Genomic DNA, 23040 nt, shown 5'->3' on the forward strand with positions numbered 1-23040 from the left:
TGTTACCTTTAGTTCTCAGTGTGGCAAATTGTTAGTTTCATCTTCTCTCTTTCTACTTTTTTTTACAGTCTCTTTCAGTGATCTTTTTCTTCACCCCACTGTTATATATTCATGTTTCTAAGTTTCAGTCCTTGGCCCTCTTTTATTCCTACTTTATACATTCTTTCTGAACCTAGGATATGATTACTACAGTGCAAGTATTCAGTGCTTGATAGATGGATGGATGGATAGGTAGCTAAATAATGAGTACCCTCTTGTTTACATTCATTCAATTTAGGTGTCAGGCACTCTTTCAGGTGCCAAAGATACAGTTGTGAACAAAGCAGAAAAGAAAGTCTGTTTTCTAGTGTTCATATTTTATTTATAGTAAAGTTGTGGTTCAACTACCAATTCAGGCTCACATCATTTCTCAAATAGGAGCATACTAACCTCCAATTTGTACCTTCTAAGTAAAAACTGTGTATAGGTTTGTGTCTGTAAGCTGAGTGTTGGTACAGATTACCCACCCATAGACAGTAGAAGAATTAGAGGTGTAATACCAAATAAGGTGGTCCAAAAGATCCTATTCAGGAGGGAGAAGAGGGAAGAGAAGGATATACAAAAGCAGAACTGGAACTCAGTGTTCAACAGTAAAGATTGCCAGGGACATTAGCCAGCTACAAAATCCAGAGCTATCTGTCAAGCAAAACAGACTGGATCTCATCAACATGCAGATCCTAGAGGCTTGTACACTTTAGGCACTAGGTGTGAAAAGGGCTGTAAGCCAATAGCTGGCTGACCAAAGTTTATATACAAAGAGAGTGGTGGAGGGGGACCTTCAAGATGGAGGAATAAGACGTGGAGATCACTTTCCTCCACACACATACATCAAAAATACATCTACATGTGGAACAACTCCTACAGAAAACCTACTGAATGCTGGCAGAAGACCTCAGACCTCCCAAAAGGCAAGAAAGAAACTCCCCAAGTACCTGGGTAGGGCAAAATAAAAAAGGAAAAACAGAGACAAAGAATAGGGACGGGACCTGCACCTCAGGGAGGGAGCTGTGAAGGAGCAAAAGTTTCCACACACTAGGAAGCCACTTCACTGGTGGAGATGGGGGATGGGCGGGGGGAAGCTTCAGAGCCACAGAGGAGAGCACAGCAACAGGGGTGCAGAGGGCAAAGCAGAGATTCCCACACAGAGGATAAGTGCCAACTGGCACTCACCAGCCCGAGAGGCTTGTCTGCTCACCCGCCGGGGTGGGCGGGGGCTGGGAGCTGAGGCTCAAGCTTCAGAGGTCAGATCCCAGGGAGAGGACTGGGGTGGGCAGCGTGAACACAGCCTAAGGGGGCTAGTGCACCACAGCTAGCGGGGATGGAGTCCGGGAAAAAGTCTGGACCTGCCTAAGAGGCAAGAGCCCATTGTTTCAGGGTGCACGAGGAGAGTAGATTCAGAGCACAGCCTAAATCAGCTCCAGAGACGGGCGTGAGCCGCAGCTATCGACATGGACACCAGAGACGGGCATGAAACGCTAAGGCTGCTACTGCAGCCACCAAGAAGCCTGTGTGCCAGCACAGTTCACTATCCACATCTCCCCTCCCGGGAGCCTGTGCAGCCCGCCACTGCCAGGGTCCCGTGATCCAGGGACAACTTCCCCGGGAGAACACACGGCACGCCTCAGGCTGGTGCAACGTCACGCTGGCCTCTGCCACCGCAGGCCCGCCCCGCATCCGTACCCCTCCCTCCCCCCGGCCTGAGTGAGCCAGAGCCCCCCGAATCAGCGGCTCCTTTAACCCTATCCTGTCTGAGCGAAGAACAGACACCCTCAGGTGACCTACAGGCAGAGGTGGGGCCAAATCCAAAGCTGAACCCCAGGAGCTGTGCAACCAAAAAAGAGAAAGGGAAATCTCTCCCAGCAGCCTCAGGAGCAGTGGATTAAATCTAGACAATCAACTTGATGTACCCTGAATCTGTGGAATACCTGAATAGACAACGAATCATCCCAAAATTGAGGCAGGGGACTTTGGGAGCACCTGTAGACTTGGAGTTTGCTTTCTGCATCTAATTTGTTTCTGGTTTTATGTTTATCTTAGTTTAGTATTTAGAGTTTATTATCATTGGTAGATTTGTTTATTGATTTGGTTGTTTTTTTAATATGTATATATATATATTTTTTTCTTTTTCTCTTTTTGTGAGTGTGTATGTGTATGCTTCTTTGTGTGATATTGTCTGTATAGCTTTGCTTTTACCATTTGTCCTACGGATCTGTCTGTCCGGTTTTTTTGTTGTTTTGTTTTGATTTCTTTAGTATAGTTTTTAGCGCTTGCTATCATTGGTGGATTTGTTTTTTGGTTTGGTTGCTCTCTTCTTTCTTTTTATATGACTTTTTTATTTTTAATATTTTTTTTTGAATTTTATCTTTTTATACAGCAGATTCTTATTAGTCATCCATTTTATACACATCAGTGTATACATGTCAATCCCAATCTCCCAATTCATCACACCACCACCCCATGCCACTTTCCACCCTTGGTGTCCATATGTCTGTTCTATACATCTGTGTCTCAATTTCTTCCCTGCAAACCGGTTCATCTGTACCATTTGTCTAGGTTCCACATATATGTGTTAATATTCGATATTTGTTTTTCTCCTTCTGACTTACTTCACTCTGTATGACAGTCTCTAGATTCATCCACGTCTCTACAAATGACCCAATTTCGTTCCTTTTCATGGCTGAGTAATATGCCATTGTATATATGTACCACTTCTTCTTTATCCATTCGTCTGTCACTGGGCATTTAGGTTGCTTCCATGACCTGGCTGTTGTAAATAGTGCTGCAATGAACACTGGGGTGCATGTTTACTTTTGAATGATAGTTTTCTCTGGGTATATGCCCAGTGGTGGGATGGCTGGGTCATATGGTAATTCTATTTTTAGCTTTTTAAGGAACCTCCATACTGTTCTCCATAGTGGCTGTATCAATTTGCACTCCCGCCAACAGTACAAGAAGGTTCCCTTTTCTCCACACCCTCTTCAGCATTTGTTTTTTGTAGATTTTCTGATCATGCCCATTCTAACTGCTGTGAGTACCTCATTAGAGTTTTGATTTGCATTTCTCTAATAATTAGCCATGTTGAGCAGCTTTTCATGTGCTTCTTGGCCATTGGTATGTCCTCTTTGGAGAAATGTCTGTTTAGGTCTTCTGCCTATTTTTGGACTGGGTTGTTTGTTTTTTTAATATTGAGCTGCATGAGGTGTTTATATATTTTGGAGATTAATCCTTTGTCCATTGATTCATTTGCAAATATTTTCTCCGATTCTGAGGGCTGTCTTTTCGTCTTGTTTTTACTTTGCTTTGCAAAAGGTTTTAAGTTTAATTAAGTCCCATTTGTTTATTTTTGTTTTTATTTCCACTACTCTAGGAGGTGGATCAAAAAAGATCTTGCTGTGATTTATGTCAGAGTGTTCTTCCTATGATTTCCTCTAAGAGTTTTATAGTGTCCAGTCTTACATTTAGGTCTCGAATCCGTTTTGAGTTTCTTTTTGTGTATGGTGTTAGGGAGTGTTCTAATTTCATTCTTTTACCTGTAGCTGTCCAGTTTTCCCAGCACTACATATTGAAGAGACTGTCTTTTCTCCATTGTATATCCTTGCCTCCTTTGTCATAGATTAGTTGGCCATAGGTACATGGGTTTATCTCTGGGCTTTCTATCCTGTTCCATTGATCTATATTTCTGTTTTTGTGCCAGTACTATATTGTCTTGATTATTGTAGCATTGTAGTATAGTGTGAAGTCAGGGAGTCTGATTCCTCCACATCCGTTTTTTTTCCCTCAAGACTGCTTTAGCTATTTGGGGTCTTTTGTGTCTCCATACAAATTTTAAGATTTTTTTGTTCTAGTTCTGTGAAAAATGCCATTGGTAATTTGATAGGAATTGCATTGAATCTGTAGATTGGTTTGGGTAGTACAGTCATTTTCACAATGTTGATTCTTCCAATCCAAGAACATAGTATATCTCTCAATCTGTTTGTATCATCTTAATTTGTTTCATCAGTGTCTTATAGTTTTCTGCATACAGGTCTTTTGTCTCCCTAGGTAGGTTTATTCCTAGGTATTTTTTTTTCTTTTTGTTGCAATGGTAAACAGGAGTGTTTCCTTAATTTCTCTTTCAGATTTTTCATCATTAGTGTATAAGAATGCAAGAGATTTCTGTGCATTAATTTTGTATCCTGCAACTTTACCAAATTTATTGATTTTTCACCATTGAGAATAATGTTTGCTGTGGCTTTGTCGTATATGGTATTTATTATGTTGAGGTAGGGTCCCTCGATGCCCACTTTCTGGAGAGTTTTTAATCATAAATGGGTATTGAATTTTGTCAAAAGCTTTTTCATCATCTATTGAGATGATCATATTGTTTTTGTGCTTCAATTTGTTAATATGGTGTATCACATTGATTGATTTGCATATATTCAAGAATCCTTGCATCCCTGGGATAAATCCCACTTGATCACGGTCTATGATCCTTTTAATATGTTGTTGGATTCTGTTTGCCAATATTTTGTTGAGGTTTTTGCATCTATATTTGTCAGTGATATTGGTGTGTAATTTTCTTTTTTTGTACTATCTTTGTCTGGTTTTGATATCAGGGTGATGGTGGCTTTGTAGAATGAATTTGGGAGTGTTCCTTCCTCTGCAGTTTTTTGGAAGAGTTTGAGAAGGACAGGTGTTAGCTCTTCTCTAAATGTTTGATAGAGTTCACCTGTGAAGCCATCTGGTCCTGGACTTTTGTTTGCCAGATTTTTAATCACCATTTCAATTTCATTACTTCTGATTGTTTGGTTCATATTTTCTATTTCTTCCTGGTTCAGTCTTGGAAGATTATACCTTTCTAAGAATTTGTCCATTTCTTCCAGGTTGTCCATTTTATTGGCATAGAGTTGCTTGTAGTAGTCTCTTAGGATGCTTTGTATTTCTGCAGTGTCTGTTGTAACTTCTCCTTTTTCATTTCTAATTTTATTGATTTGAGTCCTCTCCCTCTTTTTCTTGATGAGTCTGGCTAATGGTTTATCAATTTTGTTTATCTTCTCAAAGAACCAGCTTTTAGTTTTATTGATCTTTGCAATTGTTTCCTTTGTTTCTATTTCATTTATTTCTGCACTGATCTTTATGATTTCTTTCCTTCTGCTAACATTGGGTTTTGTTTGTTCTTCTTTCTCTAGTTCCTTTAGGTGTAAGCTTAGATTGTTTATTGGGGATTTTTCTTGTTTCTTGAGATAGGCTTGTATTGCTATAAACTTCCCTCTTAGAACTGCATTTGCTGCATCCCATAGGTTTTGGATCATCGTGTATTCATTATCACTTGTCTCTAGGTATTTTTTGATTTCCTCTTTCATTTCTTCAGTGACCTCTTGGTTAGATAGTAACATATTGTTTAGCCTCCATGTGTTTGTGGTTTTTACGTTTCTTTCCCTGTAAATGATTTCTAATCTCATAGCACTGTGGTCAGAAAAGATGCTTGATATGATTTCAATTTTCTTAAATTTACTGAGGCTTGATTCATGACCCAAGATGTGATCTATCCTGGAGAATGTTTCATGCACACTTGAGAATAATTGTAATATGCTGTTTTTGGATGGAATGTCCTATAAGTATCAATTAAATGTATCTGATCTATTGTGTCATTTAAAGCTTGTGTTTCCTTATTAATTTTCTGTTTGGATGATCTGTCCATTGGTGTAAGTGAGGTGTTCAAGTCCCCCACTATGATTGTGTTACTGTTGATTTCCTCTTATATAGCTGTTAGCAGTTGCCTTATGTATTGAGGTGCTCCTATGTTGGGTGCATATATATCTAAAATTGTTATATCTCCTTCTTGGATTGATCCCTTGATCATTATGTAGTGTCCTTCTGTGTCTCTTGTAATAGTCTTTATTTTAAGGTGTATTTTGTCTGATATGAGAATTGCTACTCCAGCTTTCTTTTGATTTCCTTTTGCATGGAATATCTGTTTCCTTTCCCTCACTTTCAGTCTGTATGTGTCCCTAGGTGTGAATTGCGTCTTTTGTAGACAGCATATATATGGGCCATGCTTGTGTATCCATTCAGCAAGCCTGTATCTTTTGGTTGGAGCATTTAATCCATTCATGTTTAAGGTAATTATCGATATGTATGTTCCTATGACCATCTTCTTAATTGTTTTGGGATTGTTTTTGGAGTTCCTTTTCTTCTCTTGTGTTTCCCACTTAGAGAAGTTCCTTTAGCATTTGCTGTAAAGCTGGTTTGGTGGTGCTGAATTCTCTTAGCTTTTGCTTGTCTGTAAAGGTTTTGATTTCTCCATCGAATCTGAATGCGGTCCTAGCTGGGTAGAGTAATCTTGGTTGTAGGTTCTTCCCTTTCATCACTTTAAATATATCATGCCACTCCCTTCTAGCTTGTAGAGTTTCTGCTGAGAAATCAGCTGTTAACCTTATGGGAGTTCCCTTGTATGTTATTTGTCATTTTTCCCTTGCTGCTTTCAATAATTTTTCTTTGTCTTGACTTTTTGCCAATTTGATTACTATGTGTCTCGGCATGTTTGTCCTTGGGTTTTTTTTTTTTATTTATTTATTTTTTTTGCGGTACGCAGGCCTCTCACTGTTGTGGCCTCTCCTGTTGCGGAGCACAGGCTCCGGACGCGCAGGCTCAGTGGCCATGGCTCACGGGCCCAGCTGCTCCGCGGCATGTGGGATCTTCCCGGACTGGGGCATGGACCCGTGTCCCCTGCACTGGCAGGCGGACTCTCAACCACTGCGCCACCAGGGAAGCCGCTTGGGTTTATTTTGTATGGAATTTTCTGCACTTCCTAGACTTGGGTGGCTATTTCCTTTACATTGTCAGGGAAGTTTTCGATTATAATCTCTTCAAATATTTTCTCAGGTCCTTTCTCTCTCTTCTCCTTCTGGAACCCCTATAATGTGTACGTTATTGTGTTTAATGTTGTTCCAGAGGTCTTGTAGGCTGTCTTCATTTCTTTTCATTCTTTTTCCTTTATTCTGTTCTGCAGCAGTGAATTCCACCATTCTGTCTTCCAGGTCACTTATCCTTTCTTCTGCCTCAGTTATTCTGATATTGATTCCTTCTAGTGTATTTTTCATTTCAGTTATTGTGTTGTTCATCTCTGTTTGTTTGTTCTTTAATTCTTCTAGATCTTTGTTAAACATTTCTTGCATCTTCTTGATCTTTGCCTTCATTTTTTTCCAGGGTCCTGGTTTATCTTCACTATCATTTTTCTGAATTCTTTTTCTGGAAGATTGCCTATCTCCACTTCATTTAGTTGTTTTTCTGGGGTTTTATCTTGTTCCTTCATCTTGTACATAGCCCTCTGCCTTTTCATCTTGTCTTTCTGTGAATGTGTTTTTTGTTCCATAGGCTGCAGGACTGTAGTTCTTCTTGCTTCTGCTGTTTGCCCTCTGGTGGATGAGGCTATCAAAGAGGCTTGTGTATGTTTCATGATGGGAGGGACTGGTGGTGGGTAGACCTGGCTGTTGCTTTCAGGGGCAGAGCTCAGTAAAATTTTAATCCACTTGTCTGCTGATGGGTGGGGCTGGGTTCCCTCCCTGTTGGTTGTTTGGCCTGAGGAGACCCAACACTGGAGCCTACCCGGTTCTTTGGTGGGACTAATGGTGGACTCTGGGAGGGTTCACGCCAAGGAGTACTTCCCAGAACTTCCGCTGCCAGTGTCCTTATCCTCACGATGAGACATAGACACCCCCTGCCTCTGCAGGAGACCCTCCAACACTAGCAGGTAGGTCTGGTTCAGCCTCCTATGGGGTCACTGCTCCTTCCCCTGGGTCCCGATGCACACACTACTTTGTGTGTGCCCTCCAAGAGTAGAATCTCTGTTTCTGCCAGTTCTGTCGAAGTCCTGCAATCAAATCCCACTAGGTTTCAAAGTCTGATTCTCTAAGAATTCCTCCTCCCATTGCCAGACCCCCTGATTGGGAAGCCTGATGTGGGGCTCAAAACGTTCACTCCAGTGGGTGGACTTCTGTGGTATAAGTGTTCTCCCATTTCTGAGTCACCCACCCAGCAGTTATGGGATTTGATTTTATTGTTATTGCACCCCTTCTATCATCTCATTGTGGCTTCTCCTTTGTCTTTGGATGTGGGGTATCTCTTTTGGTGAGTTCCAGTGTCTTCCTGTCGATGGCTGTTCACCAGTTGTGATTCTGGTGTTTTTGCAAGAGGCAGTGAGAGCATGTCCTTCTACTCTGCCATCTTGAACTAATCTCAGGATTTTTAATAATATTTAAATTTTTTTTAACTTCAATTATTTTATTTTTTTCTCTTCTTTCTCTTTTATTTTTCCTCACTTTTCTTCTGAGCCATGTGGCTGACACGGTCTTGGTGCTCCACCCGGGTGTCAGGCTTGAGCCCCTGAGGTAGGAGAGCCGAGTTCAGGACATTGGTCCACCAGAGACCTCCTGACCCCATGTAATATCAAATGGCGAAAGGTCTCCCAGAGATCTCCATCTCAACGCTAAGACTCAGCTCCACTCAACAACCAGGAAGCTACAGTGCTGGACACCCTATGCCAAACAACTAACAAGACAGGAACACAGCCCCACACATTAGCTGAGAGGCTGCCTAAAATCATAATACGTTCACAAACACCCCAAAACACCACCAGACGTGGTCCTGCCCACCAGAAACACAAGATACAGCCTCATCCACCAGAACACAGGCACCAGTCCCCTCAATCCGCAAGCCTACACAACCCACTGAACCAACATTACTCACTGGGGACAGACACCAGAAACAACGGGAACTACGAACCTGCAGCCTGTGAAAAAGAGACCCCAAACACAGTAAGTTAGGCAAAATGAGAAGATAAAGAAATACAACCCAGATAAGGAGCAAGGTAAAAACCCACCAGGCCAAACAAATGAAGAGGAAATAGGCAGTCTACCTGAAAAAGAATTCAGAATAATGATAGCAAAGATGATCCAAAATCTTGCAAACAGAATGGATAAAATACAAGAAACGTTTAAAAAGGACCTAGAAGAACTAAAGGGGAAACAAACAGTGATGAACAAAACAATAAATGCAATTAAAAATTCTCTAGAAGGAATCAATAGCAGAATAACTGAGGCAGAAGAATGGATAAGTGACCTGGAAGATAAAATAGTGGGAATAACTACCATTGAACAGAATAAAGAAAAATAAAAGAATTGAGGACAGTCTCAGAGACCTCTGGGACAACATTAAACCCACAAACATTCAAATTATAGGGGTCCTAGAAGAAGAAGAGAAAAAGAAAGGGACTGAGAAAATATTTGAAGAGATTATAGTTGAAAACTTCCCTAATATGGGAAAGCAAATAGTCAATCAAGTCCAGGAAGTGCAGAGAGGCCCATAGAGGGTAAATCCAAGGAGAAAAACGCCAAGACACATATTAATCAAATTATCAAAAATTAAATACAAAGAAAAAATGTTAAAAGCAGCAAGGGAAAAACAGCAAATAACATACAAGGGAATCCCCATAAGGTTAACAGCTGATCTTTCAGCAGAAACTCTGCAAGCCAGAAGGGAGTGGCAGGACATATTTAAAGTGATGAAAAGGAAAAACCTACAACCAAGATTACCCGACCCAGCAAAGATCTCATTCAGATTCAACGGAGAAGTTAAAACCTTTACAGACAGGCAAAAGCTAAGAGAATTCAGCACCACCAAACCAGCTTTACAACAAATGCTAAAGGAACTTCTCTAGGCAGGAAACACAAGGTAAGGGAAAGAACTACAATAACAAACCCAAAACAATTAAGAAAATGGTAATAGGAGCATACATATCAATAACTACCTTAAATGTAAATGGATTAAATGCTCCAACCAACAGACATAGAATGGCTGAATGGATACAAAAACAAGATATGCTGTCTACAAGAGACCCACTTCAGACCTAGGGACACATACAGACTGAAAGTGAGGGGATGCAAAAGGATATTCCATGCAAATGGAAATCAGAAGAAAGCTGGAGTATCAATTCTCATATCAGACAAAATAGACTTTAAAACAAAGACTATTACAAGAGACACAGAAGGACACTTCATAATGATCAAGGGATCAATCCAAGAAGATATACCAATTGTAAATATTTATGCATTCAATATAGGAGCACCTCAATACATAAGGGAAATACTAACAGCCATAAAAGGGGAAATCGACAGTAACACATAGTAGGGGACTTTAACACCCCACTTTCACCAATGGACAGATCATCCAAAATGAAAATAAATAAATGAAAAACAAGCTTTGAATGATACATTAAAAAACATAGACTTAATTGATATTTATAGGACGTTCCATCCAAAAACAACAGAATACACTTTTTTCTCAAGTGCTCATGGAACATTCTGCTGGATAGATCATATCTTGGGTCACAAATCAAGCCTTGGTAAATTTAAGAAAATTGAAATCGTATCAAGTATGTTTTCCAACTACAATGCTATGAAACGAGATATCAAATACAGGAAAAAAATCTATAAAAAATACAAACACATGGAGGCTAAATAATACACTACTTAATAACCAAGAGATCTCTAAAGAAATCAAAGAGGAAATCAAAAATACCTAGAAACAAATGACAAAGAAAACACGATGACCCAAAACCTATGGGATGCAGCAAAACCAGTTCAAACAGGGAAGTTTATAGCAATAAAATCCCACCGCAAAAAGAAGAAACATCTCAAACAACATAACCTTACACATAAAGCATTTGGAGAAAGAACAAACAAAACCCAAAGTTAGCAGAAGGAAACAAATCATAACGATCAGATCAGAAATAAATGAAAAAGAAATGAAGGAAACGATAGCAGAGATCAATGAAACTAAAATCTTGTTCTTTGAGAAGATAAACAAAATTGATAAACCATTAGCCAGACTCATCAAGAAAACAAGGGAGAAGACTCAAATCAATAGAATTAGAAATGAAAAAGGAGAAGTAACAACTGACACTGCAGAAACATAAAGGATCATGAGACATTACTACAAGCAACTCTGTGCCAATAAAATGGACAACCTGGAAGAAATGGATGAATTCTTAGAAATGCACAACCTGCCAAGACTGAATCAGGAAGAAACAGAAAATATGAACAAACCAATCACAAGCACTGAAATTGAAACTGTGATTAAAAATCTTCCAACAAACAAAAGCCCAGGACCAGATGGCTTCACAGGCGAATTCTATCAAACATTTAGAGAAGAGCTAACACCTATCCTTCTCAAACTCCTTCAAAATATAGAAGAGGGAGTAACACTCCCAAACTCATTCTACAAGACCACCATCACCCTGATACCAAAACCAGAAAAAGATGTCACAAAGGAAAAAAACTACAGGTCAGTATCACTGATGAACATAGATGCAAATATCCTCAACAAAATACTGGCAAACAGCATCCAGCAGCACATTAAAAACATTATACACCATGATCAAGTGGGGTTTATTCCAGGAATGCAAGGATTCTTCAATATACACAAATCAATCAATGTGATAAACTATCTTAAAAATTGAAGGAGAAAAACCATGTGATCATCTCAATAGACGCAGAAAAAGCTTTTGACAAAATTCAACACCCATTTATGATAAAAACCCCGCAGAAAGTAGGCATAGAGGGAACTTTCCTCAACATAATACAGGCCATATATGAAAAATCCACAGCCAACATCATTCTCAATGGTGAAAAACTGAAACCATTTCCACTAAGATCAGGAACAAGACAAGGTTGCCCACTCTCACCACTATTTTTCAACATAGTTTTGGAAGTTAGCCACAGCAATCACAGAAGAAAAAGAAATAAAAGGAATCCAAATGGGAAAAGAAGAAGTAAAGCTGTCAGTGTTAGCACGTGACATGATACTATACATAGAGAATCCTAAAGATGCTACCAGAAAACTACTAGAGCTAATCAATGAATTTGGTAAAGCAGCAGGATACAAAATTAATGCACAGAAATCTCTGGCATTCCTATACACTAATGATGAAAAATCTGAAAGTGAAATTAAGAAAACACTCCCATTTACCATTGCAACAAAAAGAATAAAATATCTAGGAATAAACCCACCTAAGGAGAAAAAAGACCTGTATGTAGACAATTATAAGAGAATGATGAAAGAAATTAAAGATGATACAAATAGATGGAGAGATATACCATGTTCTTGGATTGGAAGAATCAACATTGTGAAAATGACTCTACTACCCAAAGCAATGTACAGATTCAAGGCAGTCCCTATCAAACTACCAATGGCATTTTTCACCAAACTAGAACAAAAAATTTCAAAATTTGTATGGAATCACAAAAGACCCCGAATAGTCAAAGCAATCCTGAGAATGAAAAATGGAGCTGGAGGAATCAGGCTCCCTGACTTCAGACTATACTACAAAGCTACAGTAATCAAGACAATATGGTACTGGCACAAAAACAGAAATATTGATCAATGGAACAGGATAGAAAGCCCAGAGATAAACCCACGCATATATGGTCACCTTATCTTTGATAAAGGAGGCAAGAATATACAATGGAGAAAAGACAGCCTCTTCAGTAAGTGGTGCTGGGAAAACTGGACAGGTACATGTAAAAGCATGAAATTAGAACACTCCCTAACACCATACAAAAAAATAAACTCAAAATGGATTAAAGACCTAAATATAAGGCCAGACACTATCAAACTCTTAGAGGAAAACATAGGCAGAACACTCCATGACATAAATCACACCCACCTCCTACAGAAATGGAAACAAGAACAAAAATAAACAAATGAGACCTAATGAAACTTAAAAGTTTTTGCACAGCAAAGGAAACCATAAACAAGACCAAAAGACAACCCTCAGAATGGGAGAAAATATTTGCAAATGAAAGCAACTGACAAAGGATTAATCTCCAAAATTTAAAAGCTCATGCAGCTCAATAACAAAAAAACAAACAACCCAATCCAAAAATGGGCAGAAGACCTAAATAGACATTTCTCCCAAGAAGATATACAGATTGCCAACAAACACATGAATGAATGCTCAACATCATTAATCATTAGAGAAATGAAAATCAAACCTACAGTGAGGTATCACCTCACACTGGTCAGAATGGCCATCACCAAAAAATCTAGAAACAATAAATGCTGGGGAGGTTGTGGAGAAAAGGGAACCCTCTTGCACTGTTGGTGGGAATGTAAATTGATACAGCCACTATGGAGAACAGTATGGAGGTTCCTTAAAAACTAAAAATAGAATTACCATACAACCCAGCAATCCCACTACTGGGCATATACACTGAGAAAATCATAATTCAAAAAGAGTCATGTACCAAAATGTTCATTGCTGCTCTATTTACAATAGCCAGGACATGGAAGCAACGTAAGTGTTCATCAACAGATGAATGGATAAAGAAGATGTGGCACATATATACAATGGAATATTACACAGCCATAAAAAGAAACGAAATTCAGTTATTTTTAGTGAGGTGGATGGACCTAGAGTCTGTCATACAGAGTGAAGTAAGTCAGAAAGAGAAAAACATATACCATATGCTAACACATATATATGGAAACTAAGAAAAAAGAAAAAAAGGTCATGAAGAACCTAGCAGTAAGACAGGAATAAAGACACAGACCTACTAGAGAATGGCCTTGAGGATATGGGGAAGGGGAAGGGGAAGGGGAAGGTGGGACAAAGTGAGAGAGTGCTGTGGACATATATACACTACCAAACATAAAATAGATAGCTAGTGGGAAGCAGCTGCATAGCACAGGGAGATCAGCTCGGTGGTTTTTGACCACCTAGAGGGGTGGGATAGGGAGGGTGGGGGGAAGAGATACAAGAGGGAAGAGATATGGGAACGTAAGTATATGTATAACTAATTCACTTTGTTATAAAGCAGAAACTAACACACCATTGTAAAGCAATTATACTCCAATAAAGATGTTTAAAAAAAAATAGAATCAGAAATGAAAAAGGAGAAGTAACAACTGACACTGCAGAAACATAAAGGATCATGAGAGATTACTACAAGCAACAATATGCCAATAAAAATGGACAACCTGGAAGAAATGGACAAATTCTTAGAAAAGCACAACCTTCTGACACAGAACTAAGAAGAAACAGAAAATATAAAGAGACCAATCACAAGCACTGAAATTGAAACTGTGATTAAAAATCTTCCAACAAACAGAAGCCGAGGACCAGATGGCTTCACAGGCGAATTCTATCAAACATTTAGCGAAGAGCTAACACCTATCCTTCTCAGACTCTTCCAAAATATAGCAGAGGGAGGAACACTCCCAAACTCATTCTACGAGGCCACCATCACCCTGACACCAAAACCAGACAAAGATGTCATAAAGAAAGAAAACTACAGGCCAATATCACTGATGAACATAGATGCAAAAATCCTCAAGAAAATTCTAGCAAACAGAATGTAACAACACATTAAAAGGATCATATACCATGATCAAGTGGGATTTATCCCAGGAATGCAAGGATTCTTCAATATATGCAAATCAATCAATGTGATAAACTATCTTAAAAATTGAAGGAGAAAAACCATGTGACCATCTCAACAGATGCAGAAAAAGCTTTTGACAAAATTCAACACCCATTTATGATAAAAACCCTGCATAGAGGGAACTTTCCTCAACATAATACAGGCCATATATGACAAACCCACAGCCAACATCATTCTCAGTGGTGAAAAACTGAAACCATTTCCTCTAAGATCAGGAGCAAGACTAGTTTGCCCACTCTCACCACTAATATTCAACATAGTTTTGGAAGTTTTAGCCACAGCAATCAGAGAAGAAAAAGAAATAAAAGGAATCCAAATCAGAAAAGAAGAAGTAAAACTGTCACTGTTTGCAGATGACATGATACTATACATAGAGAATCCTAAAGATGCTCCCAGAAAACTACTAGAGCTAATCAATGAATCTGATAGAGTAGCAGGATACAAAATTAATGCACAGAAATCTCTTGCACTCCTATACACTAATGATGAAAAATCTGAGAGAAATTAAGAAACATTCCCATTTACCACTGCAACAAAAAGAATAAAATATCTAGGAATAAACCTACCTAAGGAGAAAAAAGACCTGTATGTAGACAATTATAAGAGAATGATGAAAGAAATTAAAGATGATACAAATAGATGGAGAGATATACCATGTTCTTGGATTGGAAGAATCAACATTGTGAAAATGACTCTACTACCCAAAGCAATGTACAGATTCAAGGCAGTCCCTATCAAACTACCAATGGCATTTTTCACCAAACTAGAACAAAAAATTTCAAAATTTGTATGGAATCACAAAAGACCCCGAATAGTCAAAGCAATCTTGAGAAATAAAAACGGAGCTGGAGGAATCAGGCTCCCTGGCTTCAGACTATACTGCAAAGCTACAGTAATCAAGACAATATGGTACTGGCACAAAAACAGAACTATAGATCAATGGAACAGGATCGAGAGCCCAAAGATAAACCCATGGACATATGGTCACCTTATCTTTTATAAAGCAAGAATATACAATGGAGAAAAGACAGCCTCTTCAATAAGTGGTGCTGGGAAAACTGGACAGCAACATGTAGAAAATGAAATTAGAACACTCCCTAACACCATACACAAAAATAAACTCAAAATGGATTAAAGACCTAAATGTAAGGCCAGACACTATCAAACTCTTAGAGGAAAACATAGGCAGAACACTTCTGACATAAATCACAGCAAGATCGTTTTTGACCCACCTCGTAGAGAAATGAAAACAAAAACCAAAATAAACAAATGGGACCTAATGAAACTTAAAAGCTTTTGCACAGCAAAGGAAACCATAAACAAGACAAAAAGACAACCCTCCGATAGGGAGAAAATATTTGCAAATGAAGCTACTGACAAAGGATTAATCTCCAAAATATACAAACTGCTCAGGCAGCTCAATATCAATAAACAAACAACCCAGTCCAAAAATAGGCAGAAGACCTAAATAGACATTTCTCCAAAGAAGATATACAGATTGCCAACAAACACATGAAAGGATGCTCAACATCACTAATCATTAGACAAATGCAAATCAAAACTTCAGTGAGGTATCACCTCACACTGGTCAGAATGGCCATCACGAAAAATGTACGAACAATAAATGCTGGAGAGGGTGTGGAGAAAAGGGAACCCTCTTGCACTGCTGCTGGGAATGTAAATTGATATAACCACTATGGAGAACAGTATGGAGGTTCCTTAAAAACTACAAATAGAACTACCATATGACCCAGCAATTCCACTACTGGGCATATAGTAGTGGGAAAACCATAACTCAAAAGTGTCATGTATTACAATGTTCATTGCAGCACTATTTACAATAGCCAGGACATGGAAGCAACCTAAGTGTCCATTAACAGATGAACGGATAAAGAAGTTGTGGCCCATATATATAAGGGAATATTATTCAGCCATAAAAAGAAACCAATTGAGTTATTTGTAGTGAGGTGGATGGACCTAGAGACTGTCATACAGAATGTAGTAAGTCAGAAAGAGAAAAACAAATACCGTATGCTAACATATATGTATGGAATTTTAAAAAAAAAAAGGTTCTAAAGAACCTAGGCACAGGACAGGAATAACGATGTAGACGCAGAGAAGACTTGAGGACATGGGGATGGGAAAGGGCAAGCTGGGATGAAGTAAGAGGGTGGCATGTACATATATACACTACCAAATGTAAAATAGATAGCTAGTGGGAAGCAGCTGCATAGCACAGGGAGATCAGCTTAGTGCTTTGTGACCACCTGGAGGGGTGGGATATGGAGGGTGAGAGGGAGACACAAGAGGGAGGAGATATGGTGATATATGTATATGTATAGCTGATTCACTTTATTATACAGCAGAAACTAACACACCATTGTAAAGCAATTATACTTCAATAAAGATGTTAAAAAAAAAAGTTAATGACCAAGAACACTGGAAATGGGGAAAACTTCCAAACTCAAAAAACAAATTTTGAATTCTATTTAATCCTTAGTAGACTAGACTAATACTGTTGTCATTTAATTGGCTGTGTGATACAGGCAGGGGATGGGGCTAGTTTGGGTGTAAAGACGGACACTTTCTCAAAAAAAATGCTTGTTAACACTTTTTGTTAAAAAGCCCATTTCTCCTTTTAGGCAGTGAGGCCCTTGAAGGCCACACTAAGTTCTTCTCTGTATTTACTATCATGTGTGGCCCATCGTAGGCACTGAAAATTCTCTTAATAATAAATTCTCTTTTAATAATAACAATAAATTAAGTTGTCAGTTAGTAGAGCAGTATTCACACAAAGCATTCTTTAGTCCTTAAATATGCACTCTCTGGGATTGTGATGGGTTTTGTTGCCATGAGAACATTTTGCCAATTCAAATTCTGTGAAGAAAATAATCTAAAGATGTCATATCCAAATATCAAATAGATCAGCTCAAAATCAATTAATAAGCTTTATATTGCATACATAAATAATATTTTTTAAAATTTGTGTCTGATTTTTAAATATTTATTTATTTATTTTTATTGAAGTTTAGTTGATGTACAATATTATCTAGGTTATAGGTCTGCAACATAGTGCTTCATAATTTTTAAAGGTTATATTCCATTAATAGTTACTACAAAATATTGGCTATATTTCCTGTGTTATAGAATACATCCTTGTAGTTTTTTTTTATCCTTGTAGTTTTTAAATTTTATACATAATAGTTTGTGTCTCTTAATCCCCTACTCCTATCTGTCCTTCCCTCCTTAGCTCCCCCTACTATTAACCAATAATTTGTTCTCTGTATATGTGACTCTGTTTCTTTTTTGTTATATTCACTAGTTTTATTTTTTAGATTCTACGTATATGTGAGATCATACAGCATTTATCTTTCTCTGTCTGACTTAGTTCACTTAGCATTCCTGATTTCCTCTTTCTCAGCTTATTATTTCAATTTGGTAGAGTGTCTTCTGATACTTTCTTAAGAATGGTGCATGGGAAACAGAAGAGCACAAGATGGCAGAGTAGAAAGACCCTGAGCTCATAGGCACACCAAAATCACAACTATTGGCAGAACTGCCAGTGATAAAAAAGAACAGAATCTACCAGAAAAGATCTTCTATAACTAAAGACATAAAGAAGGAACCGCAATGAAATGGGTAGAAGCAGCGGACTCGTGATATAATCAAGTCCCATACCCCCAGGTGGGCAACCCACAAACTGGAGAATAATTACATCGCAGAGGTTGTTCCAAAGAAGTGAGAGTTCTGAGCCCCATGATGAGCTCCCCAGACTGGAAGTCTGCACCAGGAAAACAAGCCTCCAGATCGCTAGGCTTTGAAGGCCAGAGGGACTTACTTTCAGAAGTCCCTGAGGGCTGTGGGAAAGAGAGACTCCACTCCTAAAGGATGCACACAAAATCTCACACACTCCAGGACCCAGGGCAGGAGGAGTAATTTGATAGGGGCCTGGGTCAGACCTAATTGCTGGTCTTGGAGAGCCTCCCATAGAGGCAGGAGGCAACTGCAGCTCACCCTGGAGACATAGATACTGGTGGCAGCCATTCTTAAAAGCTCCTTCTACCATGTGGACATTAATGCTGGCAAGCACCATTGTAGAATCCTCCTTGTAGCTTATTAGCCCCAGGACTTGGCCCTACCCTGGCTCAACAGCCTGTAGGCGCCAGTGCTGGGACACCTTAGGCCTAGCAACTAACTGGGCAGGGACATAGCCCCATCCATTAGCTGGCTGCCTGAAGACCCCCTGAGCCTACAGCCACTTCTAGACACAGCAGGCAGGCACCAGTCCCCAGAATCCCTTGGACCCTGGCCCTGCCCTCCAGGAAGCAGAAAACAGAGGCAAGAAAACCACAATCCTGCAGCTTGCAGACCCAGCTTGCCCACCAACAGGTCAGGCCCAGCCCCGAACCAGTTGGGCCCTGGCCCTGCCAATTAGCAGGCCAATACAAGCTTTGGAAATGCCCAATCCTATACCCAACTGTGTCAGGAGCCGTCCCCCGGTCACCAGTGATCCAACACCAGTTCTGGGACCCCTGGATTCTGTAATCAGACTCCAGGACCCAGCTCTGTCCATCAGTTGGCCAGCACTAAATCCAGGGTCTGGCTTCACCCACCAATGGGTAGGCAATAGCCCCTGGAGTTTTCTGGACCCTGACTCTGCCCACCAGTGAGCCAGTACTAGCCCTGGGGCCTCCTGGGGTTCCACAGTCAGCCACCTTGTGACCTGGTCCTGCCAACCAGTGGCCAGTAGCCGCTGCACGAGGCAGGGCCTAGATTCTTCATTTTATATTTATCATCTCATGACTGATTATTCTAATATCATTTATAATTATTATCCAAGTATATGAAGCTGTTCTCTTAGAATGTACTTCCTAGATATTTCAAAGTATTTTGCACCTATTGTTCTGTGGAACACTGATTCAAGGAGATATTAACAGATGTACTGTTTGAGGACATAAATTTTAGAAGCACGTAATTCTGATCTCCCTCTAGAAGATTCACAATGCACATCAATATATGAAGGCTCTAAGAAGTCCTATGTGAGAAGGTGATTTTTAACACACAGATCTCCAAACAGCTCATCACAAAATATGGTCTTTGTGACAACTTAATAACCCTTGGAACAGTGGTTCCTGAGGGCAACAGTTTAAGAGATTTCTTCGAAAGAACTCTCTTCTTTAGGAAGACATGGAACCAAACATAGTGGAATTATGATAGGCCTTGGAGTCAGAGGTCATTGGTTCAAACCAGTTATGACTGGGAAAGTTCTTTAACCTCTCTGAAGATTATAAAGACTGTCTCACAGGTATAAGGTGCTCCACAAATACTGGTTTTATTTTTCTTACTTTGTAATCCCCTCCCATATTCTGAGGATGGACCAAGTACTAGACTATGGGCCCAGCTGGGGTTGACCATTCCTTAAACAAGTGGTGTGCCTCGCTGGTAGCACCTGTGCTTCTGGGGAGCCCAGTGGGGTAGAGTGATACTGAGACTAGGCAGAAGATAAGTGCGGAAATGGTTATTCCACCCACACATTCTCACATGTTGTAGAAGGCAGCTGGTGATTATTCTCTCAAGAGAAGGCTATTAGTAGCATGCATACCAATGAAAATAAGCTCTCGTGTCTTGTTTGGCACACGTGTCTTAATTACTGACCCCTACTCAAGGGAGCTAAGAAGGAAGAAGTTCTCTCCTTTTCTGTGAAACAATCATAAAATTGGCTGTAAGAGTTAAGGTGAATTATTTTCAAACATAATATCTGGGGGTTTATTTAGGCTATAAGCACAGTATCATCTATAAGATTTTCTGTATTAAATTATCCAATGCTAGTTATAAATCAACATGTTAAGCAAGTACTAAAGCTTTTGAAATTTATAAATTCATGAACACATATGTTTTCTCACAAATTTTAAACAGATGAGGCTTTAACAAAGAGCTTTTTCTATCACTTTCCTCATTTTGCTTTGTTATAAGAAATGACTAGTGTGGACAAACATTTTGGTGAAAGACGTGTCCTGATTAGAATGGAGCTTAGTCTCTTTAAGACTAACAACACACTGTACCCCTCATCCCATTCCACCCTGCCCTCCACTCCCTATCCCCTACCCATGGCAAAGTATGAGCCAAAGCACATATCATGTAAGCTGTTTCTTCTTTTGAAAAAATCCACTTAGTCAATTTTCCTCGTAAATCAAACATAGCTTCATAAAGATCATAGCAAATTGAGGAATACAGGTTAAAACCTGCAAAAGACTGAAAACTGAATGTGTAAAATATAAAACTACATTTCTCTCTTGGCAATCTGCAGTAATGACATGGGATTGGAAATGAACATACTTCTAGGGAGCAATTCTGTGGTCCAGCCCAGTGTCAGACGAACTGTGGCTGGTGGCTGCCTCCAGGTGGCATGGATGACTGGGTTGGATAAGCACACAGAAACCTCTACAAATAAAAAGGCAATCCAGTGACGTTACCCTTTCTTTCTTCTCATTCCTTCTCTCTTCCTTCCTTCCTTCTTTTTTCCTTCCCTCCCTCCTTGCCTCCTTTCCTCCTCTCTCTCCCTCCCTCCCTCCCTCCCTCCCTCTCCCTCTCCCTCTCTCTCTCCCTCCCTCTCTCCCTCTCTCCCTCTCTCCCTCGCTCCCTCGCTCCCTCTCTCTCTCCCTCTCTCCCTCTCTCTCTCTCTCTCTCTCTCTCTCTCTCTCTTTCCCCCCACCGCCCCTCCCGTAAAGAGAATATGAAGCAGTTCCAGATGGTGAGCAAGTGGTCACACTCAAGCAAGTTGCTAAGCTTGCTGGCATGAGAGAACCTCTTGGTGGTGACACACAAGTACAGAATCCCCACGGTTCTGTTTCCTGGTGAAGCTGGAGAGAACAAACCCAACAATAGGGAAATGAGTACTGTAATTTATCTTGGAGGCCATTTAGGTTGTTTATCCCAAACTACATTTTGATTCCAGTTAGAGTTTAATTATGAGTATTTGTTCTCTAACAGAGACTAAACAAAGGGTAACTATTTTCTTTTATCTTTTTCTTTGTTATGAAAATTTCAGTTTCATGTTTGCCTCTCCTCTCTCCTTAAATAGATTCTCATGCTATGTAAACGCATTCAGCTCAATTTCTTCCCATTCGGATGAAGTCTCTAAAACAAACTAACAATAAGAAAGAGCAGAAGTTTTTATAGATAAGAAATGTGTGACTTAATAATGCCTTATGTATTTATTTAAGCTTTTATTGCACATATTTGACAGGTCCCTTCAGCTTTTTTGTTTGTTTGTTTGTTTTTGCGGTACACGGGCCTCTCACTGTTGTGGCCTCTCCCGTTGCGGAGCACAGGCTCCGGACGCGCAGGCTCAGCGGCCATGGCTCACGGGCCCAGCCGCTCCGCGGCACGTGGGATCTTCCCGGACCGGGGCACGAACCCGTGTCCCCTGCATCGGCAGGCGGACTCTCAACCACTGCGCCACCAGGGAAGCCCGTCCCTTCAGTTTTAAAGAAGACACCACCAAGACTCTCTGGGCATCAAACTCACAACATAAACTTTCAGAGTGGAGGAAACCCACTGTGTCTAGATACCCATCTCCAGCAGTAACTGGCAAACTGTGTTTATTGCTCCTCATGAAATGGGAAGTTATAAAGGTATAGAAGGAGTGTGAGCGATGCTCATGCTCTTCTGTCTGCTGCGCACAGCTTCTGTCCCAGGCCAGCAGTGATGGATCTGGCTTGTCTCAGAGCCCACACTCTAGTTACAGAATATGTTGAGTATCTGTTTTTGCAACTATTCAAAGGTTACTTTCAATACATAATTTTTATCAAGTATGTCGCTGAGGAGATTTTTCTTCCATCTGTAACACCCTGCAGTGTGCTAGCTGCTGCCTTCTATGATGGGAAATCATGTTGTTTTCCTCTGTGTGCTGTAGATAAACCCTCTGAGACTTGTTCAGACATCTCTGGGTTCCACATAAATTGCAGTGATGAAGAATATTTGATAACCACACCTTTTTAGGCAGGAAGAAAAAAAACAAAACACTTCCAGATTGGACTGAAGCTGAAATCAAGTCCTGCATTGCTTAACTAATTTAAAAATTTAAAATATATAAACCATTGCAAGTAACAATGTTTTAAAAACTCTTTTATTATAGAGGACACATAATTTTAATGTTTAACTAATTCACTCTTACTACCATGAGAGTAATACATTTTAATTGTTTTCATATATCACTTGCATTATTGATCAGGTTTTGGGTTTTTTTTTAACTTTCTTTATCTGGGGGTCAATTCTTCGTTTTTTGACCATTTTCCTAAAAGACCTTATTTCCTTTGCAGCATGTGCTTTGCACTCTCTTGCTTTTTATTTTGTCATGAAAGGTTTTCATATTATACAGTTCAGATCAACTAGAGTTGCCACAAGGTTTCAAGAACACTATCAAACACAGTTGATAAAAATTTACTGAACACAAAAGAAATGAACACAGTTTTAGTTTATCATTTATAATCTGCATTTCATTCTAAATATAACAGTAACT

Source organism: Delphinus delphis, chromosome 3 (genome assembly GCF_949987515.2).
Source record: "Delphinus delphis chromosome 3, mDelDel1.2, whole genome shotgun sequence".
In the NCBI taxonomy this organism is placed as follows: domain Eukaryota; kingdom Metazoa; phylum Chordata; class Mammalia; order Artiodactyla; family Delphinidae; genus Delphinus; species Delphinus delphis.